The 27,243-nt window shown below is 39.1% G+C and overlaps 1 long non-coding RNA gene across 1 annotated transcript; it reads left to right on the top strand.

Annotated features, from left to right (window-relative positions):
* Positions 1 to 498: 498 nt before the first annotated feature.
* On the top strand, positions 499 to 26,722 carry LOC121069971. The gene is made up of 2 exons (XR_005819792.1): positions 499 to 613; positions 24,678 to 26,722. It is a non-coding gene; the product is annotated as an uncharacterized LOC121069971 (long non-coding RNA).
* The last annotated feature ends 521 nt before the right edge of the window (positions 26,723 to 27,243 follow it).

Below are 27,243 nucleotides of genomic sequence, written 5' to 3' on the forward strand. Positions count from 1 at the left end.
AAAAGAAAAATTATGGTCTCCTAATTAACTGTTCTGTTGTGGCATCTTCAGGGAAAATTTTACTTCAAAACATTCTATATCTTGAGTTTATCACAAGGTACCAAACAACATTTTGTACACCCTGACACAAGTACTACATCTTCAGTCCAGAAGGCATCAAAAGGTATGTGTTTGCATGATCGCCCTCAACTGAAGGATGGACTTGGAGCTGGTGTACCTGCTTGGTTTATCTAGTGTTAAATTCACTACATCCCCAAGTACTCATCAGGATTTTCTTGAGCCTGGAATTACTTGTTAGGCTGAGACACACTTGAACCCCCCACCCCCTCCTTGTCTTGCAAGACAGCATAGCGTAAGTGGTGGCTGAAGGGTGCTTGGGGATGGAGGAGAGCCTGAATATACCTGGGGTGGGCATGTGAGCAGCTGAATGCAGTTGAAATCGCCTCTTCAGACAAGCACAATTTGCACCTGAAGAGGAAGAGATGGTTAAAGCCACAGCATTGGTGCATATAACAGGCTCCTTAAACTCTCTGTGCTTAGATCAACCAGTCACAGAGCAAATTCAAGAGAAAGGAAACATTTGCTGTTTCTCTACTCATCTGCTGACATAAAGGTGTGTGATGAAAAGTGAACTGCATAACTGTGGTGAATGGGTCAAAATGCTGAGTGGGTGTTCCTGACTTTGACTACGCTATGTGACTTGAAAGTCTCTTTTCTAAACAGGCAGTTAAGGTTTATGTAGGAGTACAAAGTAAATCTGCTTTTTTTGGAGGTTAGTAAAGTATTGGGACTTCATGATGTGTTTAGTTAAACTAGAGGAGATGTAGATTTTTATATAAAATATAAAGTGGACAAATTAAGTAAGTAGAGACAAGAATGCTTTGTTATTGCTCTGAGAAAGATTCATGGAGGTGTCCAACTGGATGAGAAAGCACAGAAAAATGTCTTTCTGAGGCAGCCTAAACCCAGCTGTGCTAGTCTGAGGCCAGCCTCTGTAAATTGATGGTATGGCTTTTGTGTTGATACAACAATGTAATTTTAAAATGCTTTTGCCTACAAGATACCCTATAGAGATTTCCTGCAAGGTAAGAGGTGGAGATGAAATTTAAGCTGCCTGGTGATGGATTATTTGTCTTGTCTGAGTGCCTGACTGTGTCTGTGAGTTATGCATTTCTACCACTTGCTTTGGGAACAGCATGAAACTGAAATGTAAGCGAAGGATGTCTCATGTAGATTTGTTAGTATGATCATTTGGGTTATTACATGCCTTTTTAAAACATACTCCCTGAGGATAGGCTAATAAATACTTGTAGCACTGTTCTGGGGAAATGTGTTTTTGTTTTGTTGGACTTCTGTGGCTTTAAGCACTTCACTCTGCAATAGGGCAGTGAGCAGCTCCCGGGGCTGAGTCCCACCACCCTCAGTCACTGCTGATTTTTCTGGGGGATGTAGGCACTCAATACAGCGTCCTGCAGGACTGTGCCCCTTCCATTAGGAAGGCGCAGTTATAAAGTAATGTTCCGAGAGGAAAAAATTAGGAGGTTGAAGGCACTACCAGTTGGCAAGAGGTTTGCATACTGATCTTCCATTTCCCTCAGGAACAATTAAATGAGATCAGTTATATTTGCATATAAAATAGCTTATCTTTTCCCTCATCTGAAAATAAGTATTATGAGACTCTTCTCTTTTTCCCTCACAAAAATCCACATGAGGATTATCTAATTGGAAAGTTTAAATCTGTTCTTCTAAAACCACATAGAAAATGAGATTTCGTATAAATTTTTAATAATATTCACAAATGGGAGCTTTAATAAGTTGGTAATCTAAAGAGAAGTTGTATTTAATATTTTAATGAATGTATAATGCTTCATAAAGTTATTTGTACCCATTAATTTAAAAATTAGTTTTAGGTATTTTAAAGAAATCTTATTAACTAGTTTAGACAAATGACGAAGAACTCCTAACACAGAAATGAGGACAGCTTTCCAAACTGTTACACTCTTGAGAGTTTGCTAGGACTTCAATAATAATTTATTATTATTTTTTTTTGATTGTATGTTTCCAGACTAATTTTATCTGTGAAGATTCAATTTTAAGATTTGGAACTGGGTTCTGAGTCACCACATAGTGATAGATAAATCTCCATTTATTTACTTGGGTAGATTTTTTCATTTAATCTTAAATCTCAACCTGTAAATTATTTCATACCCATCTCTGGGTTTCCTTAATGCCTATAAAAGTAGCCCTGTTCCACCCCATGTGTGTTGCACCTCACTCCTACTTGACTGATCAATAGGGTTTGAAACCTCTCTTTGTGGTGACCAACAGGGCTGACTCCAGAGCTCCTGGGCTATTTCTGCATTACCATGTAGCTTGGTCCAGAGGTCTGCTTAGCAGTTTGGTTTGTGGTTCTGCGACTGATGACCCACTGGCCAGATGAGTACTTGCTAGATCAAGGACTTTCAGGGATAAAAATGCGGCATGTTACAGAGGGTCTAAGGCTCTGTAGATGGAAGTGTGTGACTTACCCAAGTGGCATGAAGTTTCATTAAAACACACTAATGACATAGGTTTTGTGCATAACTGGGAGGACAGTTGGATAGCTCAGTAGGTCAGGTATGGGGTGGCAGGAAAACCTTGGAACTCAGGGTTTTGCCAGCCGGGATCTGCCCCACTGCTGCCTGTTTCCTTGCAGGATCCCCTTCTGGGCACTATGAACTGCACTGGGCATTTTGGCAGCTCTGTGACAACAAACCAGGGATCTGGCACCTCTCAAAGCCCCCCCATTTATGTCAGAGTGGGAGCAAAAATGATGTTCTGAGCTGTACTTTCTCTGTGTGCTGTTCCAGAACAGAATCCTTCATTTAAAACTTCAGTACTAAAAAACAACTCTTAAAGCTTTGCTCAAAGTAAACTTTTTAGCATCATTATTTCACTGAAAAAGTTATAGACCTGTATGACAGTAGTGAAAGAGCTTCAAAACGTGGCCAACAGTGTTTTCTTTCCACGTGTGCTTACAGTACAGCCCTGCTTCCAGGCTTGGTAGGGTTCTTACTTTTTTTCATTGTAAAAACAGAGGAGAGTTTGGAATTAGAAGTGAGGCTGGGGATATAATTTTGTCCACGTTTTTACTTGTATTGAGTCTTATGACTTGTTGTGAAAGCAGTAGTTGCCTTTCCCTAATAAGTATGTCAGTATATGATTAAGTCACTGCCTGCATAGGTTTTTTTTTTTTTATGCTTCTTCACCATACCACAAATGACCTCCTGAAATGGATGTTTTTGAAATCTAAGCAAGAGTCCACATATAGAATTCAACAGCACTAAGACTTGTAAGCCCATTACCAGAAATGGCAATTTCAGCAGGAAAATGAGGTCAAGGAACAGAGCAGTTGTGCTAGCAGATCAGTGCATGAAGTTTTGCTCAGAAATCTTTACAGACATACTGTTTCTTCCAGTTTCCAAAAGCCTGGCTTTTTGTTAAGAATTAAAGAATAAGAATAAAGATTTTTCTTTTTCCCCCCAACCTTCCTAAGGAAAGGAGAATTACCCACGCACTGTCTTAGAAATCTCTCCACCTCCTCTTGGCCTTTCAGTCCATAATGTTCTCCATTCATTGATTAGTTCCAATCACATCTGGTAAAAAGCTGGGAATGTCAAAGATTTCTGGATTCCATGCCAGCCATGCCTGACACCTGGTCCCTGGGCAGCCCTCAGGCTGTTGGCTTCATCCTTACCTTCATCCTTCACCTTGATGGTGGCAGCAGCCAAGTGGCAAACCTACACACCTCCAGCTCTGCTGAAGACATGGAGAGGAGCTGATGTTACTGCAGGGGGATGCAGAGCTGGGGGAATTGTACTACAGCTGCAAGGCATTGGTCTTCATTAGTCTTACTGCAAAGATTTGGAGTGATTCTTTGTCTCTCATGAGATGATCTTAATCATCTGGGACAGGGGAGCTCAGTGTCTTTCTCCCAGTTGTCCCTTCAGAGGCTGCTCCTTTTGTATGAATGATCCAGTACTTGGTACAGTAGCACAAGGAGCCTACTTGAGAATATCAGGAGGATATGTCAGCTGTAACTACTGAGCAGCTGTACACCCTGGCCCACTGAATATGGAAAAGTTCAATAATAAATTTCAGAAGGAAAAAGGTATTTCCTAGAGGATGGAAAATTCATCACAGAGGAGAATAGCTTGTTCCTTTTCTTGAAGCTGTTGCTACTTACATGTTACAAATCACGTGCTTTTAAAATAAAAATAAAGAACACCAAAATTTTTAGAGAATGAATGAATTGAGAAAGGTAACTCTATTCTACAAAGATTTTTTTTATATATATATTTTACTTTTCTTTGCACCCAGAAACAAAGCCTGAAACAGTGCCCATGATGATGTTTTGGATCGGTATTACTAGACAACTGTTTATGCCCATAGGTTTGGCAAACCTTGGGTATCATGAGAAGCAATCCCAGGCATTGATAATTCCTCCAGTACTGCAGGTCTTGGAAGGATGCTTCAGCAGGGACTTCCTGCCAGAAGATGTTCAAGTTTGTCGTTTTTCTGCTTCGGTTTTATCAAAACCTGGCTTTCTTACAGGGATAATTTGATCCTTCAAAATCAGGTGATGCCACTGAAACAATATGTTGTTAGTGTTTTATCAGTCACCTTCAGATTTTATCAACTTTCTTCAAAATACTATTGTCAAGCCTGACAGAACTTTGATTCTCATTTGAAACTAATTAGAGCCTCAGCCCTACTTCGATTTCATAAAAAGAAGCTATAGCTGGGGAGAATTCAGGTAGTCTTATAGCTCTAGTCCTAAAGAAACATACTTCATGTAATCCAGCAGACATCTGTATGCAAAATATGTATTTTACATACTTAATACGGTATAGTGAGACATTTGCCTGTTTTAATATACAGACATCACTCTCAGCACTACTTTGTGTGCAGATAAACTCATAACAATTCCAAAAGAGTTGAACATAATTAATATTCTGGTAATTATTTATTTCCAATTAAAATATCATTGTGTAATGAATAATAATAAAAAAGAACCAAGACTTTCAAATGTTTGAGGTTGAGTGCCTTGAATTAATATTTATGAGCCAAAAATAAATGTCCTGACTTCATAACAGTGCTGTGCACTCAGCAGCATCTTCTGCAATCAACAAAAGTATGGATGGAGAATAGAGTAACCTGGTGTTCTTCTTCATTTTAATTGAGGTCAGGACTTGCTGTCTTACTAAGTGTTCAAGGCTGCAGCACTTGGTTCAGGTGTAAATGCGTTTCCTTAGTTAGTGATGACAGTTGGCTATTATAACTAGTTTTAAGAAGCAGACACACTTGACACTTTGAAAAGCACACAGTAACGTCTCCTGAAAGCCTGCCTTCTGAAATACAGACCACTTGTTTAGCCACGTAAACTAATGCTAAGATGGCTGCCAATCCATGAGGGTGATTTGCCTGGGTATTGCAACTTTGTTTTGAACTCTGTTTTATTATTAATTATTATTAGTAGTTTTTGTTATTTGTTTGTTTTTCTATGTGAAGATTGTGGGAATTAAAAAAGAACAAATTACCATTATCCATTCCCCATACAAATACACTGGTTTAAGCTCTCACAAGGGCTACAGCACTCCTTTTTGCACTTGAAAGCAAAAGGTTTTGTTCTGTAACAAAACTTCCATTTGCTTTTTCTGTTCATTTGCTTTCACTGTCCAAGCACCTTCCTGGGAGCCTGTTTAACTGCAGCCAGAGAAGACTGCTATGTTACTTGGTGTTTTATCAGGATTTGCAGCACTGCACTTGTAAACAGCATCTGGTTGGTGTGGGGCGCAACAACAAATGCTGGAAAATTCACCCTGTTTCCCTGTAGTTCCTGACTTTCCACAATATGCAGTGCATTGATGCCTGTGAAGATGCTGAGAAGCTATTCAGCAACAGATAGGTGTAGAGGTCTGACACAACATCAGCTGGTATATGAAAGTGACAATGTCCATAGGCCTTTTCTGGTAGGTCTTCTGTAGGCATGTTCCTCAATGACATTCTTAACTTTTTGCAAGTCTTTCAGAAACTGCCCAGGCAGTCAGTCCTTTTCCTGTTCAGGCCAGTCCTTTTCCTATTGCAGTTGGTGCTCCTTTTTTAAACAAAGGTTAAAAGTTTTCTGCACTATTCTTCAGCCAATCCGGTTGTCTGTTTACTGCTGGCTAGACAACCAACTTCCTGTAACTTCTTAGCCTTAAAGATTATGTTGTCACAGGCCCAATGCAATTGTGACATGCATAGTTATTAGTGACTGACTAAAGTGGATTTCAAAATTCGGTAATCCAAATGTATTACCTTACTTAAACCCTTCAGAATGAGCAGTTACAGGAAGTGTCAGATGAGCTAGAGTCCCATTAACCTCCTATACAATGTCTCCATCAACCCTACCTCTTGCCTGGGACTATACAGTTCCTTCCTATGCAATCCTACAATGGCAAGTGGGAGAAGTAGTTTAATGTCACAAGAGGCATGGTTTAAATTTCTGACTTACGCTTTTAACTGTGGATTTCCACCCAGAAACAAAATAAATCTTTATATGAAAAGAATGAGCCATAGTATCTGCTGAAGTTAAACTTTTTTTCCTGGTATAAATAAATCTCAACATTTCCTGGATTGTAGTTGTTATTCCCTGGCTTTTATTCCAATTTACCTTTGCTAAATAATGTTCTGCTTTGCATAGGAATTGCACAGAAGAATGAACCTAAGGACTATCTCATTTACCAGTTAGATGGAGGTCAGTATCAGCTACTGCAGTGGAAGGTGTGAAAATCAGCAGTCTGTAGACATTGGGTAAAAACATGTAGTGTCAGTTCCTTGTATCTAATAATTAGAGGGTGGCTTACAGGCTTGCATGTCACATTTAATGCACTCTATTCACATGGGATAATTCTGTGAAGCACTTTTATCGATATGTGTCCAACCCTCTGTGGCAAGAATGTGTCTGCCTTCCTAATATTTGACTATTTACTTCAAGCATTTTGTCCTAGACAGGTGACCAGTGATATTTCTGTAAAGAAAATTGTTTTCTCTTGGTTCACTCTTTACTTGCCCTTTACATTCACTTCTTACTTAAGTCTGAAATAATAATTTTTAAAAGATTGGAAGCGACCTCTTCCATCCATCCAGTTATATAGAGTCAGCATAAATCCAGTCCCTGGCATCCCTGAAGTGCCAGGGAGAGTTTTGGGAGAGCTGGGGAAATTCAGCCTGCTAGCACTAGTGAAAATAACTCTGTGCTTCTTATTTGGTGTCAACTAGCAGGAATGTAGAATTCTCTGCTGATTGCAAGAACAGGTTTTTGGTTGACTGAAGGGAAATATTCTTAAAAAGTCTCCTGGAATATTGCCAGGTTCAAAGCCTGATGAAAAACTTGACCTACTCAAGTAAAGTAATTGCCTTTCTGAAGTGAATATTTTTCAGAGAAGCTTTCCCTGGTCAGCCCTCTTTCCTCACTCTAAAACACAGCTCTGGCTTACTAAACCAAATGAAACTCTTCCGTATTATAGAATATGGCAGTCTGCTTAGACCTCTCCTATGGGCATTCAGGATGAACAGCTGCTGATCGCAAGATTTTTATTTATTTATTTGTGTGTGTGTGCACACTGTATTCATTGCAGGTACCTGCAATCGTCTGGAAAGATAATATGTGGGAAATCAGCAACAAACAGCTGCTAAAATCAGGTTGTCAGGGTTGAAATGGGTAATGGAACCTAACAAACCCTGAGGATCCTGCTGAATTAAACTGCAATCTGTGTGGTAGGATGATTGGAAGAGTACTGCATACTCCAATTCCCGGATAATATTTGAGCCTTGTCCAAATACAAGGCAACATAAGGTGTGCAGTTTAGCTGCATGATTGTGATGGAAAACTGAAGAGATATTTTTATAGTAGAACTCTTCTGCCATGGATGCAGGTATTTCATCCTCTTTCCCATCTCAGGTTTTCACTTATAAACTGAGAACAATGCTAATTTTTCCCTCCGTCTTCCTGCCCATGTATGCTACAGCATTTGGGTGGCATCAACTACCTGTGTGTGCTGGCTATGAATGGAACTTTTTGTGATGTAAGTAAATAAAATGGGATGATGCAAGTAATTAAAATCAGAGGGGGAAATTTCCCTCTCAAAGAAAGTCTTTAATCCACAGGTAATACAAGGTTACTGCCTTATGCCTGACAAAGACTGCAAATTTGTCAGAGGTTTCCTGTCTTGGAAATAGTCCTATCTCAGCACTTCCTGGGAAATAAAAGAATTTATTGTTCTGCTAAATGGCATGGTCTGCTGGGATCTGGATCTGTGAATGGACAAAGACCATGGGCAGCTCTTGACTATGGAAATTTTTCTCTTTTTGAACCTCATATCTGTGAGAAGTATCTGATTACTGATAGGTTTTGAAACTTTTATGGCTTCTGCTCCATGTCCCAAGGTACGCTTTTTTCTCTTTCCACCTTCTAATATAGACATATTACTAAATGGATCGAAGACAAACAATTTATTTGTTTAGTTCCTATTCCATATTGAATATAAAGCCTTCATTACTGTCTTCCATTTAACAGCACCATGCAGCCAGCTATTCCCACTAGTGTCCATTCATCTCAGCTGTAGTGGAAAAGCTTTTCGTTTGACTAGAAGACCTTACCTCAAGGACTGCGGTTTGGCACTTCTAATATAATGCTGTATGATCTTCTTCCATGTCTTTCTCAAACACCTGTAAGTCTCATTCTCCTATTTTTTGTGACATTGGCTTCCGCTGCCCTTCACAAAAAGGCAGATGAGGGGAATGAACTGCACCCTGAATCAGACTGATGCATCAGTGCAGAAGGCAGCGCTCAGTGTTCCCACAAAAATCTGTGCTTTAACAGAATTTAGTGGTACGATTGAATGCAGTGTCATGAACCAAAAACATGGAGGAAAACCTCTAGAAATTAGTAAGAACTGAATATGAATATCACTTTTCCTTTGAGATAAAACCACAAATTTCTCAGGCTTCACAGCCTGCTAGGCTGTGCCCCATGTAAATGTACCACAGGCTGTGACACTGAGCCACACAGAGCGCTGTAATATTCATCTATTCCAGCTTGACAGATTCATGTGACTTTTTTTCTATGCCTGCACTATATTAGTTAAATTAGAATTTCAGTTGGATTTCAGCACCAACAGGCAAGTAGAGATACTATAATTTAATCTTACTCATGTCATAATCATACGATCAGCAAAACTGCACAAAATTTTGAAAGCTATAAAGTGCTTATTTGTGTGCAGCTAGTACTTACCGATTTATTGATCTGTTTCTATTCAGCTCTTTATAAATGAGTGAGAGCTTACCCTGGGACCACATCGAACCTGATCTTTCTGCACAGACATTGTGTCTATACCCATCCCTACTGTGCGGCGCTACAGCTGGGTGACGGGTGTTCTGCAGCTGGCTCCTCTGCTCACTAGGCTGTGGCAGTATGAGACCAGGTGTCTGCATAACCAGTGCTTTTTGTGCCACGTACCTATGACAAATACAGACTATGAGCTAGAGTGCTCAAAATTGTCCTGCTTTCTTCTTGCCAGTGGAAAAGTTTGAGTCATTGGCAAAAAATCTCATATATCGTTTTTTTTTTTGGGGGGGGGTTGTTAAATGAAGAAATGTAAAGTTTATTGGATAGATATGTAACGGGAATGCCAAGGCACTGATATGAGAACTCACATAATCACAGAGACTATGAACTGGATCCCCTATAAGCAGTAGAAATTCTTGGTGCTGAGTGTTTAGGCTTTCTGAAAATATAGTTTAAAGAAATACCCTAAGCAAAACTAAAGAAAATAATCTTCAAAAAGCAAACCATTATTTATAACCCTCCCCCCCCCCGCCCAAAGCCACAAGATCTGCTTTCTCTTAAATAAAAGAATTGCAATATTAAGGATGACTGAATATTTTCCATTGAGGCTAGTTTATCTATCTTAGATTTTTCTTCAGGATATAGGAATATTTTCCTCAGTGTGCTCTATCCTCACAACCCATGTAAGTCATGATGAGGGAGACATCATCCTGGCCATGCCATGGTTTCTAGGCTGCCAGGATAACCACACAGTTTAGTGAAAGTCATCACTGAGGGCTAATGTTGTGTCCAGCTTAGACATTTCCTGCTAAAATATATTTCTGTCTTGATGTAGACAAGCATATGTTGACTGCTTTTTCTAGTACAGACTATTCTGTTTCATCCGATTGTGGTTGAGTGTGATTTCTCAGTGTGTTGGCCTGGCCAAGATAAGTGGTCAAAATGATCCAGCTGACAGTGCGATTGGGTCTGGTTGTGCTGATCACAAACAAGGAGGGACACGGCAGCTTAAGCAGAGACTCCCATGGGGAAAACTCCAGCAAAAGCTATTCATATTGGCTTTCTTATCCAAACCATTGTCCTGTGAAACTACAATCTTGGATAAAGAAAATTGGGTATCACTGGGCCTGACCATTCAACTTTGTGTGCTATAACTCATGCCTATATGATGTAAGTACTGAATAATACTGAGTCTGAATTTCAGTGTTTTATATCTGTTTTGTGTCTAGGTTACTGTCCAAAAGGAGTGTTAGAGGGACAAAATGAATCTGTATCTCATATCAACTGAAACTTCTCAATGCTGTTGAATTTCTAGCAGTTGAACTGAGAATTACCGTTCATTAGACTCTATTTCAAAATCTCTCTTGTGCTTGTAGAGGAAATAGAAAATTGCTTAATCAGGAAATAAAAACAGATTCAATCACTAAACAAAAAGCTTTTGCCCCCCACCTCACCCAGGAAGTTTCCGTAAGATGCAGATAAGAAACAGAAAAAGACCCTTCAGAGACTGTAGCATATTTGTTGTCCATCTCACTCTTGCCACACAGAGCAGCTCAGGATATAAAATCCCACTGATTTTTGGAGCTGGAGGTTGATATTTTCAACTCTTGCTGTGTGAGGCTTGTGTCACACTTGCTTCAGGTTAGACAGGATGATGCTGAGACTGTTGGTAGCGAGGGCTTCAGTCAGCATAGGGTTTTATTGCTGCATGAGTCACTACTAAGGGGTATAAATACAAAATAATATAAAGTATGTGAGCCTTACAATCCACATGGTGCGGGGATAGTGTGACTCAGTCCAGTCACCCCATCCTCAATTTTATCACTTCTTTTGTCACTATATGACACTTGAGATCTGAAATGCTAGGGACAGCCTGGAGTCTTTTGCATTAGTAAGTTTTCTCTTAGTCCTTGTTTCTCAAGATACATTATTTTTAATGTATTGCAACAGGTGGGAAAAGGCTAGAATGAAATGCCTTGTGAAAAAATATGATAAATGAAATCAAGTTAAGAAGATAAGAGAGAAAATTAATGAGGAGGGAGGAATCTTCATGCTATAGTTAACTCAAAAATTTAAGTGAAACCATAATTTCTGATTATGAAAGAAAAGGGGAGTGGAATGCATCTCATTTCCATGTTCATAGCTGTGGTTATATATATTCAAGGATATATCAAGCAAGAGAAAAATATTATAGCAGGTTTCAGGATCAGCTTGGAGCATCTGTTTGCATCTTGACCAAGTAAGGATGCAAACAAAGGGTGGTGACTGATGTGAAGGCACAGTCCTATACAGCAAAGTCCAGAGTTTGCAGGGATTTCTCCTTCAGGAGAACTGGGTGATGTAGGTCATTGAGCAGGACTTTGAGAATCTGGCTTTTTCTTTTTTTATCTCTGTAGGTCTTCACCATTTCATAATAAATTCTTGTCTTGTATTTTGCTAGACTGAACATCTTGTGCTTGATCTTGTCTTATAGTAAACCCCACATCATGGTGGCTTTACAGACTCTGCAAGCACATTTCTTTGGGAACTGAGAAGGTGTTTGGAAGGGTGCAGGTATTCTTTGAAGTACCTTGCATCCTAAGAATGCGCTGGAAAACCTTTTGTACCATGCAGGCCAAAGATGACAAAGTGCCTGGTTAGAGGGAAGTGTTTCTGGAGAAGCCTATGTAGAATTTAGTGAAACTGCTCTGTTTTGAAGAGTTTTCTTACAAAGAGCAATGAGCAAGCTTCCTTATGCTGCCTTATGAGTCAGGCAGTCTTACGTGTGACCATCAGCATGGGCTACGAGCAGAAGAAACTGCAAGTACTGAAAAACAGGATTCTCACAAAAATATTAGTTCCTGCTTTTCTTTTAAAGGGCTTTTCACTGGGGGGAAAAGGTGCCCATTTCCTTCCTCTGTGAAGTGGACAGGTAGGTAGGGCTGTTGGTGCTGAGATGTCCTCAGCTGGACAAAACTGTGGGAGGTGTGAGGGAGGGCACGATATGGTCTCTGCCAGCAGAAGCAGACTGTGGTGGGAAAGGTCAGGCTCGGGAGGGGAGGAAGCTGAACATCAATTCATGCAGAGGTAGGTGGTGGAGGTTTGATTGAAACTTTGCTAACTGGCAAATTCTGAACTTTCCTAGGAAAGGTCAAGCTAGTTTAGCAGGAAAAAAAAAAAAGAGCTGCTTCCAAACCATGACTGGATTTTCTGATTTTCTTTCTTTCCCCCAGCTGGGAATAACTCTGAGTTGTCTGGATAAGTTTAAGCTGTTGCAGTGCCAGTAAAATAAGCGGTTACCCTGGGCCAAGTTCATGCCTGGCGTGACTACTTGCTGAGCTGCTTTTGCTCCAGGGATAGGTTTTATTCACCCTTCAAGCTACTTTTCTGGACTACAACGAGCTCTTATCTGAGACATCTGAATAAAATACTATATTTCAATCAAAAATATTAATAAAGTAGATATTTCAGATTCTTCACTTGCAAATAATTCATTGCATTGAATTAGTTTTCTCTAATCAATTAGGAGTCTGCCAGGTACCAGCAAATAGTAATTTAACAGCAGGAACAATTTTATGTATTTTTAGAGAGGATGAGAGAGTAGAACCAATTTCTTTAAAATTGCTCCTCCAACCCACAGGGCCCTGGCTGAATTTTTCCCTCCAACAACACAATGGCTTTTGTTCACCAGTCTTCCATATTTGGAACAAAGATATATTATTTTGACTTGGTGGTACTCTCAACCTAGTTATTTTGTTTGTTGGTGGAATGCCATGAGTATTTTCCCTTGTGAGCACAATATACAGTCATATGATTTATGTATCTCAAGGACAAAACCAAGATCTGCAGAGACAAATATGAGTGTCTATAGTTTCTACATCTATAGCTGAAGTGTTTTTAACAGGATGATGCAGACCACTTTTACAATCAGCACAGAAATCCAGAATAACTGCATGGTGATCTGAGCCATACTACAGACATATTGTTTTTGCATTTTTTGGCAGATATTGCTCATTAGTCACTAATGGGTGATTCTCTGATCTAACCCAAATAAGTTCAGTTCTGCTAATAGAAAACAATAGGCACAAACTGGGTCTGAACTGACCCCCCTCTGGTATTTGGGTTTTATTACATTCTTCTTTACATTTCTACTGTTACATTCTTCTACCTATACAGAATCCAGATGCAGGCGATGCCTTTCCATTTGGTGTCAATTCTGGTGATGGAGTTAGGGCTGGTCACATTTACAGTTAAATTTGAAGTCCAAAAATCTTTTCCCAGAGTAGGGATTACTGTTATGCCTATTCACCACTTGTAGGCTGGATTTGTGCAGATCAAAAGACAAATGCCCCTACTTTGGCCACTGTCACAGAATGGCCTAGTCAACAGCAAAGCCCATGCAGCTTTCATTGGATTAAAACAACATGTCTCAAATGAACTGAAATAGCATTTGACCTCAGACAAAAGCAAGCATGTGTCATGCAATTGTCATTGCTGCCTTTCTGTATGATTGCAAAAACTTGAACAGCTTGCAGTTGTCACATTTAGTGTCCTAATTGCTTCCACATTTCACTGGAAAAAAAATCTCAACTATTAATATTTTGCAGAGCTCGAGAATTCTCAGTATCTGCTGCTGCAAACTCTATGCTGGTTTCACTATCTAGTGTCCTTCTGAGTTCGCGTAGCTGGCTGTCTCAAGCTGCTATAGGGGGAATGGCTGAGATGCAGCCCTCTGAAGTCATCCACACCATACTATGGACAAATCTATTTCCTTGGACTTCTGTCCATGGGAAACTTCATCAAAATCTCCCAGGGAAAAGGGCTGCATTTCTTTAAGTTGAACCAACTAAGACATTTGTGAAAATGCATTATTCTGACAGCTCTTCTCAGACTGTCAGATAGTGTCAAATAGGTCTACAGGTTAATAACAGTACTATATTAGTGCCAAACACATGTTAAATGCTGTAGAAACCCCTGAAACAAAGCCTCTAGACCCAAAGCCTTTGTATTGCATATAACCATGCCCATGTTTTCTCACTAACTTAACTGAAACAAGTCACGGCTCTGCCTAGCCTGTCCCACTGCTGGTCTGTCCTCATGGAGAAAACCTTTCTCCTTCCATCCCATCTGTCCCTCCCTCATTTGATCTCACATCTGCTATCTCTCATCCAACCACTACATGAAGAATCTGGTTCTTAAACAAGATTTTTTATTTATTTTTTTTAACATTGCCAGGGACTTGTCAAACATGTATTTTTACTAATTTATTTTTACAAATTGGGTCACTTTTTTTTTATTGAAGCTTAGTGAATTAAGATGTACAACAGTATTTTGTGTCTGTTTAAGATCCCGTGAAAAGCAAAAAACAGTTCTGTTAAAAATGTGAATAACTTTAAGGGTTGTTAAAATTTCAGCTGCAATTAAAATAATTATTGTGCAATTTACTCCATGAAAATCTTTAAAAGAAATGCTAAAAGAAAATACCAAATTAAAACGTGCATGTTCTAGGATTCATAAAGCATTCAGTCAGTATCTCGAAGGACCTTATAGTCTTACTGTTTTTTTTAAGTAAGTGCATTATGCAGAGCTGCCAGACTTCTGGGCCTTTTCCACCTCAAATATTAAGATTCCCAACAAGCTTATGAAAATTTCTGCAGATAAAACACATCTAAAGAAAATTTGTTTTTAATACTGTCAGCTGGGTGTTCTTCCCTATTGCACATTCTCTGGTGCTTTGTCTAGCCTAGCTGTAAAATAAGGCTATACAATAATAATTTAACTGAGAAAATGTGTGTTGCTGCTCAGCAATTGTTTTCCTAGTATAATGAGTTGACTCTTTTCTACAGCACCAAGTTTTGCCTGCCAAATGCAATGAGATAGAATATGCAGAATGAAAGTTATTGCTTCTATAATGACTTGGGAGGGTACTTTGGTATTAAGGAGTCATGGCCAGCAGAGCGTTGTGCCGGTTCAGGTGACTGGTATTAAGTAACACAGCTTTTCTGTCCAGTGGCATCTTACATTAGATAGTGGGTAGAAAATTTCTGTGAACCTGTCCATCACGGGCTGGAGCACAACTCATTGATTCCAAATATTGGGCAGAATGACACGGGGAACTTATTAGCACTGGCACCAACCTTGCCTGCTGGATAAGCTATTACATTACAATTGGAAAGATGGGATAAGATTTTTTTTCCTTGGGATGACAGGTAGTGGGATGAAGATGAAATCCACTTGTTCCTAGCACGCAGCTCAGGGATGCTTTCTCCACTGTCACAGGCCCTTTATACTGACTTGATTTATTGCCTTGATGTGTTACAGTTAACAACGAAGTGTTGTTCTTTTTTCCTTAAAGAAAATCCAGGTGAATGTGTTTTGGCTCCCTGGGCAGCCCTCCTAGTTGGGAATACCCTTCCAGGTGGTTTCTCATCCATTTCACAAGTCCCTCTAGTGGTGTCATCCTGGAAATTTTACTCTTACATTCCCAAATTATTACGGAGTAAATGCAAATCAAAATTAATAATTATTTTAATGAATTCTGTCATTACTGAAAATAAAGTAACTTCATGAAATCTGGATGTGTTTGGTATAATTGCTCTTAAACTTGTGGAAAATCATGTACCAGGGCAATTCCACTGACTTTGTCTTAACAGGAGTTGATGCTATTTTCAATGACAGCTGGTCAAGATCCCCAATTTTCACGCGAACATGAAACAAACTAAAAATATGATGTTTTTTTCAACATGCAAAATGTTCTCCTTGGCTTTTCTCAGAAAGATATTTGAGGAAATTTATTTTGAGAAAATTATATTTCTATGGTGACCTTGTGAGGGACAACTTCAGTATTACCAGTGTGCAAACTGCAAATGTGTAGTTCAAGCTGGTATGTAGTGTTCACAAACAGAACCTGAGAAAATAGATGATATTTCTGATTACTTGAAGCCATAACATATTAGGAAGAAAATAACAGTAAAAGATTGGAAGTGAAATGGAAACATGTCTGAAAGCGAATTAGAAGAATGGAGAAATGCAGAAGTTCTCTGAAACAAACATTTTTTGTGTGTGTGTATTTCTTTGTTTCTTTGTTTTGAGTGTTGATTTTAAGCAATATAGTTGGGAAGATAGTAAGAACCACATTTAGTCCTAGGGGATTTTTTAGCTTCTAGGCTTCAGGGCCATCCAAGCAGATCTGCAAAATGTGGTTTGCTCCAAACCTTTGAATAGTGAAATGTAGCATAGAAGGGTGGCAGAAATTAGGCTGTGACCTACATGAGAGTGCATTCTGTCCTTACTGGCTGTATGGCCAGAAACATGTTCAGCACCACCAACCACACTGGGGAAAGGAATTTTGTTTGCTGCACAGGTCAGGTTGAAAGGGCTGTACTGGAAGAACAAGGCACTGCTGCCACAGCAGCCAAGACTGTCCTGAAAATGCAGTGGATAGAGTTGTGCAGCTATTGGTAAATGTGTGCACTTGAAGTTTATCACCTTGCCTTTGAGCCAGACACAGCCCAACCACTCCTTGCTGCTCCTCTTGGAGCCCCAGCCACCTGAGGTGATGTGCTTTTCCCAGAACACCAGGGAGCAACTGGGGGAAAGCATGTATACTCCTATTTGGTTAGGCACTGAATTTGATCAAAATCCAGCTTTATTTGGGAACAAAACATTAACTCTGTTAGTCTGAGGGATCAAGGGGTTCACAGTGGAGAAATCAAATTAATTTCCTTTCTTTAAACAAGTTGTCCATCAAGACATGGGAAAGCAAATGCTATCATCTTTCTTTTTTTCCCCTAATACCTTGAGGTTAGATGAGATTAAGCATCCTTTCATACTGCACCCTCATGCAGCACTCTGCAGGGACCTGTCCAAAATCCAGCAGCTGGCACACCAGGGAGGTACCATGGGCATGTCCTTTCCCTGGTTCTCGAAGCAGCTGAGATGTGCTAGTCTTGCAGGGTAGCTCTGCTGCTTTTGGGCTGGAAACTTACAGTTTACAACCAGAGTCCAGATCCAACAGAGCTTTCCCTGCTGTACTATGTGGGCTGTAAATATGTTTAGATACTGTGTACCATCCGTGCATCTGTGCTGTGATATTTATCTTAAGAGATGCAGTGGATGAAATCTTCAAGGGCACTGGCTTAGACCTACTATTAAAGTCAATAAAAGGAAGGCACAAACTACAAACTTTCTGTAACAAATCTAAATATTAACTCAGTGCAAGGGGACTTACGAACAGCTGCTTTGCTTGAGTTACAGGTATTTGGGTATCACAATTTTGCATTCCTCAGTAGAGTATTTGAATATTGAAAGTGTCATCCAAAATACATTTCAATTTCGTTGACTTTGAATTTTAATTAATTGATTTATTTATTTATTTTAGTCTCAAATTGCTTTCTAGAAAAATGGACTCTATTTGGGAAGCTTTGAATGGAAACAAACTAGAATAATGACAAAAATAAGATGTAGGCTCACAAAATACTCTTTTTTAATTTCAAAACATAATGCAGAGAGCTGTTACTGCCTGATATTAGTGTTTATGCCTCTGCATACAGAAGTGTGCTGACCATGGAGGGAAGGTTTGGGCTCTGGAATCAATACTGAGCACTGAAGTAGCTTTTAGATGTTCATCTCCTGCCGTGCATAGTCTAATTTGCAGTTTGCTGAGATCCCATTTGACATGCTACTGGAGGAGTTCACTTTATCTCAGCGAGAAATCTAGGGAAGTCAGTAGTTGAGAATAATGGATCATCAGGAAGTAAATGTAGGGATAATGTATGCAGGGAAAACTTCAGCTATGAAACTTGTTTTGGAGGAGAGCAGGTAAACATCTTTTCTTGATTTTTACTATTAGAAATTAAATTGTCAAACCAATGTATGGAGAATGATTGGGTATAACAGTTACATTTGGGTTGTATGGCTGAAGTCCCAGAAAGATGTCATTTATTCATTTGATTTAGCCTACAGAGATAAACATCCCTGCTTGAGCTTTCTGAACAAGTGGTCACTTGGGAGAAATGATCTCTGTAATTTTCCTTCTTCCTTTTCTGTCTATCCCTCCTCTTGCCTGTTCTTTGTAAACCTCCCCCCCCCCCCCCCCCATATACACACTTTTAAAAAGCAGTACCCCTAGCAAAAACCCTTTCTCGTCATAGCAAATGGATGTGTGAACTCTTTTAATGGTATCAGAAAATTTCTTTGTCTTCCTTCCTGAGAGAGTTCTCAGATGGCATTACAAATGTATGTAGCAACTCTTATATTACCGGCAAGAATCTAGATGCATAAGTGCTTAAACACTTAAAAATTTTAGCAACAGGCTGTACATTGATGTGAGAGAGTCCTTACTTTCTCTTACTGCTTCAGTTTTCCAAAGCCCCCAGAACCTTTAGAGACAAAAATGCAACAAAAAGTTGTGGTCATTTGGGTGTTAATTCCCTTTGGTGATTTTGAAAGTTCACACTGAAGTGTTGTGCTAGGAGAAACATTCTCAAAAGAGACTCATCCCAACCGGAGGGGAAGGACATAAAAGAGGGTTTTCCTGAAATATTTCCTCCTCTGTTATATGCAGGGTGCAGCGACCCTTGCCCAGCAGCCCGTGCCTTATCCATCTTAATTTCTCTGTAAAGAGAGGATGTAAGAGCTCTTTCCAACCCTGTAAGGGCACTGGGCAGGTTACAGGCTATGAGGTCCTCTCATACTGCACAGACTGAGGGTGAATATGAGAAACAGAGGCTCTTTTGGAGCATCTCCCTCTGACCGTTCTAGAAAGAGCCCCTGGAAGGACAGTGAGGGCTACCTGCCCCTGCTCTGAGCTTCCAGAGGTGGCAGTGCTTTGCTGTGACCCTTCATGCATTATATTATATTTTATTTATTTATTTATTTATTGAAAAACAGCCTAAGGAATCAATTTGGCTTGTAAGTATTTTTCTATGCTATTTGCTGAGGTGTTAACCATACCTTTTGTGTTTACATGCCTGGCAACTAGCAATACTCTTTACTTAAATGACTTCTCCTGACTAGGAGAATTCAACCACTTTGTAAAAGAAATATTGAAACAGTTCTGTTATACACCAATATTTTAGTACTACCCTGCTTTTTCTAAAGTAATTAAATAGAAACTGAGAAAGTGTTTAACTTTAAAACACATTAATTTGTCTTTAGGCTTTCAAGTAACCTTATTACTGCACCTACTTCAAGGGAACAAATAGAAAATTCTGTTCCTCTCAGCCCACAGTGAGCTAGTTTTAGATATATTTATTTATTTTGCCTATTATTTTGCCTATTATTTTGCCTATTTATTTATTTTGCCTAGATTTTGAGCTAAGGGGGAAAGTCTCCTGCACAGAACAATAGGAGAAAAATATATATTTTTTGATTCTATGGCCAAACTAAAAAAAAGAATGGGGAGAATAAATGATTTCAAACTAAAATTTGGATATTTTTCTTAAAGTTCGAAAAAATATCTTAGGCGGAAACCAAACTTTTATTTTACCTATCATTTTTTTTCTTTCATTATGCGGAAAAAATATTACTACTTCTTAAGAAAGCTATATTTTAGCATTTTGAAGATAAAAGTTGAGATGGTATTTGAGGTGGTTTTTTTTGTTTGTTTGTTTGATCTGGAAGTAACTGCTAAATTTAATCCAAATGCTTGAATAGTTTCATTCCTCTTGACTCAGCATTTCTCAGAGAATGCTGTCTGGGGGAAAGCCTCTCCCAACTACAAGGTACCGTGAATTCAGTGGGAAAATGCACACATGGAAGCTGCCAGAAAGGACCACATATGGCCCCAGGGTACAGCAGGGTGCAGAGGTCCCACAGTACAGGGGATCCAGGAGGAAGAAATGAGGACTCAAGGAGACGGCATTCTTGAAGTCAGATGGGATCCAGTATTATAGGACAGGATATGCTATATAATGTGCTTCTTATAATCTTATATAATAGGACATTATACATAATTAAATATAATAATTATAATAACAGGACAGTTCCTATAATATTAGATATAGTAATAATAGGATAATTTCTATAACATACAATATTCTATAATGTAAGCTATCAGGTATCAGGATATTTCCACCCTAGGGAATATGAAGCTGTGCACTTCAGGCTAATAAAATAATTATTTCCAGGCCTCTAGTAGCTTTGGCATCATCTGTCTTTTTGCTGCCACTACTGGGATTTGCAAGGAGTGCGGAGGGGGGAAGGAGAGAGAGAGGGAGAGCAACATCTGAATCAGCTCAGATCAGGCACAGCAGTGTGATCCAGCTAGCAAGAGTGAAGCTAAAGGTCACCCATACCTGCCTGCATGTGCGGCTGTGCAGAGTTTCACCTATGTGAGTCATTTTTGCTCTTTCAAACTTCAAAACAAGCGAAGGAAAATCTTGAAAAGAACCATCAGCTTGGCCAAGCTAGTTTCTCGAGTGAGGGAAATATTCTTCCTAAACGGACAAAAGAATTAAAAAGGATATTTTTTTATGAAGTGAAGGAGAGGAGGGAGGAAACAGAAAAATGGTCAGTTGAGCACGTAAGTGTATTATCTGTATTTTGACAGAATAGCCACCATTGTGTAGCAGACCCCTCTTTTTGTTATTTGCCAGCCTGTGGGGTGAAACCCCAGCAGTGGCTGTACACTCAGCAAGAGATGGCATTTCAGCTGGAAGAGGTTTCCACTTCGAGTCATGAACTGGGTCACCACCTAATGAAGTCTCAAATAGACTTTCTCCCCACTGCAGAGTCATTTAAAGATGAGAGAGGAAAGTGCAAGCATGAAAACCCATTATAATATATAGCTGCAGTAAGCCTTTGAGTAATGGAAAGTACATGCTGTATCTCGCTGATGTCCAATTCCAGCTCGGGGTCCACAGCAGCTCCTAGCAACATCTGCTATAGCAGAATCTCTCAGCAACAGAAAATCCACTGTGGTGACACTGTAGCCATGTCAAATGACATCCACCCTCTCACAGCTGTGGGGCTGAACACTGCTACAGGGCAAAAAGAGGGACTCTGGCTCAATGCATTCCTAGAAGAGGTCTATTTCCTTGGCTCCTAGAGCATCTTTTTACACTAAGAGTGATAATAGCTTCAAGTGAGACAAGCTCTTTCCCTTCGTTGAAGATTTTTTACCATGAGGTGTAATTTACACCTGTGAGCCCAAAGAAGTGAATCTCGAACCCTGTACTCTTTTGTTTAGCACTCAGATTTCAGCTAGAGGCATGAGGTTTACACATCTTGCCACTCAAATTGCTCTCAAGCTCAGGGTCACTGTCCATCAGGAAGAGCTTTAGGGAAGTTCCATCCACTGCTTATGTGCCTGAACAGTCTTGGCAGCTCTTCATGTGGTTTGGGTGCTTTAGTACAACAGCAGGAGAGGCCAGATGGGCCATTTGTGGGCTGCATGTAATGCTCTTAATTGTACTGGAAATGGGAATATTGGATGAGCTGCATAAGATACATGTAGACATAGTTTCTATTAAGTGTGTAGTCAGTCTTTGTAAGTATGGTATACATTGTTCGTATTTCTAGCCATTAAATTCATCAGTACAATGAATGCAGTTTAGATGGGTAATGAAAAGTCCTCTATTTTACCTTAAACTGGCACATAATTTTACCTGTCAACAATCTGCAGTACAGAAGGTTATTTCTGAAATTCCTGGCTCTAGAAGTTACTGAGGTACGTATGAAAATGTACTTAACTGCCAGTGAGTCAGCATTCACAGGTCTGAAACTCATTTCCAGGAATTACGTGGTTTACAAGACTTGACTTCCAAACCTGGCAACTGACACAGCAAGAGAAAGCACAAAAACTCAAATGCAAACCCCAAATACCTTTCAAATGCAAACCATGGTAAGAAAACTGTCAGTCTCTTGAGACATATCTGCACCTGTCATTTAAAATTAGAGGGTAGTGGAGAAATAATCCACTTCAATCATTTTGTCTTTGGGGATGTGGTTTCTTCACTGTTGTCAAGTCCAAAGATCCTGCTGAAATAGAAAAAGGAACCATTCTTTAAATTTAACAGTAGTAATGAAGACCATTCCTACTCTTTTGGACCCATTAAATGTGGAATGAAAGCATTTGGTATATTACCAGCATCATAACAACTGACAGTATCTGCTTCTGGCAGTGCTATGTGAGCAGAGAAGAGGTAACAGGCTGCTGGCAGCAGAAGTTTCAGTATTATTATTTAACGTTGATTTTCCAGTGGATTCCAGGAACACTTTGGCCAGGCCCATTTCCAAAGATGAGTTCCAAATAATACAAGTGCTTTTCAGGTAGAAATGAGAAAATGTTCAAGTCCTATTTAGGGAATGAGGCCAATAATTTATTTAGAGAGTTAACACAAGGGAAGTGACCCTTCCCACATGCCCCACAGCCGCTAAGTGGGATTCACTGGTAACAATCCTTTAGGGAGAAGAATTTGTGCTCCTGGGGCAGTGCTTTCAGTAGCTGACTATGTGCTTGGAAATAAGCTGCTGTCTGTCTCATTTCCTTAATTTCCTGGCTCTGCATCTTACTTTTCAGAGATATATTTCTTCTTTTCATTAAGGATGGTATGGTAGAGAGATGTACTTCTGGGATCCAAAGCAGTAGCAGAGCTACTCAGCATGAAGGTGATGTAACTGTATGAGACTCCATGGGTGGAAGGGGAGTCCGTACTCCAGAATGAAAAATGTGTTAAGGCAGCGCCATGTGGCTGTAGTTTGCTGGAGTGAGGCAGAGAATCCACCCCTTGCACTAGAGCCTTGGATAACTAAATGATACTGTTCCCCTTACTGTGGTTTAAGTTTAATTGGAGTGAGGCACATGAAGGAAAAGAACCAACCAAATTTATGTTGTGTCTTGTAGATATTTTTGAAGAGTGCCTTTCAGGACTTTTATTGTCCATCTGACAACTGCCTTGCTGTAGAAACTACCATCCTTTTTACTCTGCTTGGTAAATGCTGCCAAGGGAAACAAAAATATTATAGAAAGCTTTATTAGAGGAAACATTGAGTTTTCCTCTTACTTATGGAAAAAAAGTAATGACATGGCAAGTTCCCAGTGTCAAGTAATCTGCAGTATCTTGCATTGTTATTGGTCCATTTTCAGTCCTGGTTATGCCATGAAAACAAATTGCCCTTATCTTGTGAGAGCAGATGATGGCCTCAGGCTCATTAGAACAGGTCAAGTCATCATCATGATCATCTAAAAATTTTAGTAGATTTTGCTTAATAATGTGGTGGATTAGGCTTGTAGTATGAGGAGTTGTTTTCCAAGGCTGATGCCAGGATATTAGACAGAGGAATATTTTCTGCACTCTAGTGGTAGTATCCCACCGGGACTTTTTTTTTTTAATTAATTAGTTTTTTCCTCCAAGTTGCAATACCCCAAGCTAAACATTTAAGTTCCATCTGAAAACCAACAAGTGATATGACTAGGTTTCTCTCCAACAGATGTAATCCTCTTCAAGTTTGTATGGATGAAGAAGAAATCTTTGTGTACAATTTAGTTTATTCTCAAAACAACAAAGGTATTTATTTACAATAACAACATCCTAGCCAAGATAAAATAAGGTTAGAAATATTCATGGGCACTGCTGTGTGGTAATAGCATGGCACCATCAGAGGTCTGACAGCATTCTTCAGTTGCTTTTTTTAGATGTGAACATCATAATTTAAAGGGTGGGCTGCTTAGCAGTAAAATAGAATGAAACACCACCTGTACAAAAAACAAAAAACAAACAAACCACAGAAAAAACAACCAACCAACCAACCAACCAAAAACCTCAGGAGAATTATCATCTCTCTATTGACTATTGTACTGGAAACATGCCAACATATGTAAGCAAAATAGTCTAATTCTGTATATGAGCAGGTAAATATATACACGTAAATAACCTGTGATCTGTATTGCATATAAAAAAAATAACATTCTTGGAATCCTAAATAACCCAATGATAATCAGTGAAAAAGCAGCTTGCTAGATTAGGTTCCTGTGCATATAAAGAGTTGGATGAAAGCTTGATATTTCAATAAGCATTAAATATATAGTTGATAGAGCACTTGAAGAAGGCAGCTGTAAATTATTTCTTATCACGGCCTCAATAGACCACTTACATTTTATCTGGAGAAGAGAATTTCAGTGGTTGCCTTAGATGTGACTGCTTAAATTCAAAGAAGAAAATGTTTTAACCAGGACACCTTTTCATCTACTTTTGTTTTGACGAGGGTAATTTATGCTCGTATTAAATCATCTATTAGTAATCAGGTGAGAAAAGATAGGAGGGTAAGCATGTTGGAAATTAAAGTAGAAAGCATTAAGAAAGGTTCCCATATTGTGTTTTTGCAGGCTGCAGAATCTGGCTTTAACATTGCAGCAAAGCCAAGGAGAGACTCACCTCTACAAAATCAGAAGGTCCAGCTGATTTCACCAGGCTCCATATGGGCAGCCACTGAGCCACATACCTTCAGTCCTGGAAGGATTCTCTCCCAGACATGCAGAAAAAGGTGGAAATCTGAAGTGAGAGCTGCTCAGCTATGGGCAAGCTCTGGAATGAGTGCAAACCTTCATATCACCACAACCTTACTCCTGGGCTGGCAGGGGAGAAATAGTTTCAGTTCTTGCTTGTTATTCCTATTTGTTTCAGAAATTTTGCACTAACATGTTTACCTATCTGCTCATTTCAAAGTTCCCCACTATATGAGAAAATGATCAAATAATAGTCCTAGAAGATACATGGTGCCCCTTTACTTTAGTCTAACTGCATTTTAAAATTAGATATTTTGGTGTAGCTTGGCCTTTGTTTCCAACGTGTCTATCTAATGCATTAATAACTGCCTATGGTGAAGCAGCAGCCTCACTAATGATGGAACACATGTAATATCAATTTAACACCAATATAAATTTTTATATATTTCAACAATTTTTAGGGCTGCTTGTCTCTATTTAATCTATTGGAGCTTACTGTTACAGCAAATCATCTGAATTTGTCTTGTACTGGGGGTGATAGGTATCAACCAGATGCTCATTCCCACACCAGACAGTTACTGAAGAATCTGCACAAAAGTTACAACTTCTCAAAGAGCCAACTTTGCTATTAAAACTATGGCAAAGCTTCACTGACCGGACTCACTATGGGGTGTGAGACCCTGCAAAAGCCACTGTGATGATAAAACATAAATATATATGTATACGTATATATAAAGCTTTCAAAAATTCCAACTAATATTGTTTAATGTGGCTATCCCAATTCTCTCACACAAATGCTATCATTCCATTTCTCATTATTTATATTCAGTGTGGTTCTTAAGAGAGCAGTGAGCAACATGCCATTTTGGAACTGCTGTTACCAAGGGCATACACAGTTTAATTATTAAAACAAAGCTGTTACGTAGCATGCTCTAAGTGCCACTGCTGCCACTTAGAAACTGATGTGATTTGCATTTCTTTTAATAAATTAGGTATTTAATTACATTATAAATGTAACCTCTAATTGAAGTACCTTCTCCCCATGGGCATAACTCCGTAATAATTTGCACAAGCTACCTAGAAGTGGGTGCATGCTGCTGCAGAAATGGAAACCTCACTAATAAGCACTTAAACATCATTCTTGAGGATTTTTGCAACTTAATGGACTTTCCCCCAGGATATCTCTTTGGAGGATTTGTTCTGCTGTATTGTGTTGCCTTTTACTTGTCCTCTACTTGTGGCCATTTGTTTGTTTGCACTTTTCTCCTTGATAGCTTTTATTTTTCATGCCTGGATGCCCACTGCTATCTCCATAGTATGTAGAGGTGGATGCAAGTCCTTGTCTTTGGATATTTCATAGCAATGGTGTTGCTGAATTGTTCTAAACCTATTTAACTGCCTAAACGCAGATTAAAATTTTAATATCTATAGTGTTACTGAACTATTAAGTGAGTTCAGATATGTCAGTTTTCTGTGGGTAGTAATTCATGGACCCAATTTAAAAGAGCAGTTCCCTGCTGAGGATGCCAAGTAAAACTTCATCAAATGCGGAAGTCGTGTATCAGTATGATTGCTAAAAATTTAACAGCTTTAAAGATATTTATTTACCTTAGCCTCTTGACTGGATCTTGTCTAAGCTGTTGTTTTCTGCTTGTCTAAAATTTTTTGTCAATTCAGTAAGGAATTTCATTAATATTTTATTTGATTTGATTTTATATTTTATTTTATATTTTATTTTATTTTATTTTTTCTGTAAGTTACTTCAAACTGCTTGTGGCCAATTTAACTCACAAAGCAACTGAGTCAATGAATTCAAATAATAGCTGCCCATATTTCTTATGTTTAGAGAATGTTGTGAAGTTGGTGAAAACAGAGTATAAATCAATATATTTAACCAACAGTAGTGTTTGATCAGGTCATAAAAACAAAGAGTTAGGAAGGATTAGACAACAAAAATAATAAATTATGCTGTGCAGCTGAAGAGCAACTGCTCAGCTTCTCGCACTGATTGATATTTTCAAGGCTGTCCCTGGACTTCTGCATTTGCTACCAGCTCTCCTGTTGGCTTCCATGGTGATGTGAAAACCTGAACAACCAAGGCATGCTCATGACAGTTACAAGTTTTGAGGTGATCCTCAGGATCAGCAGTGCAATTCAATTGCTAAACCAGTGATGGGGGCTCCGAGGAGAGGAAAAAGACATTAAGAATTTGTTCAGACAGCTTGAAAGAGTCTCTCACTCTCAAATAACACAGGAATTTCAATAACACATTAGAAGCTAGAGTCTATCTAGTATAGTAACTTACTCCTATCAACAGACAGTACCAGACACCGAATGCATCTCCCAGGAAATAAAAGAACAAAAAAAAGGACATTTTTGGATAGCTTACGGTTCAGTTTCTTCCCAGCTCCCATAGAAATTTCTACTTTTCAGATTCTTATTTAAA

This window comes from Cygnus olor, chromosome 4, assembly GCF_009769625.2.
Source record: "Cygnus olor isolate bCygOlo1 chromosome 4, bCygOlo1.pri.v2, whole genome shotgun sequence".
Classification (NCBI taxonomy): Eukaryota; Metazoa; Chordata; class Aves; order Anseriformes; family Anatidae; genus Cygnus; species Cygnus olor.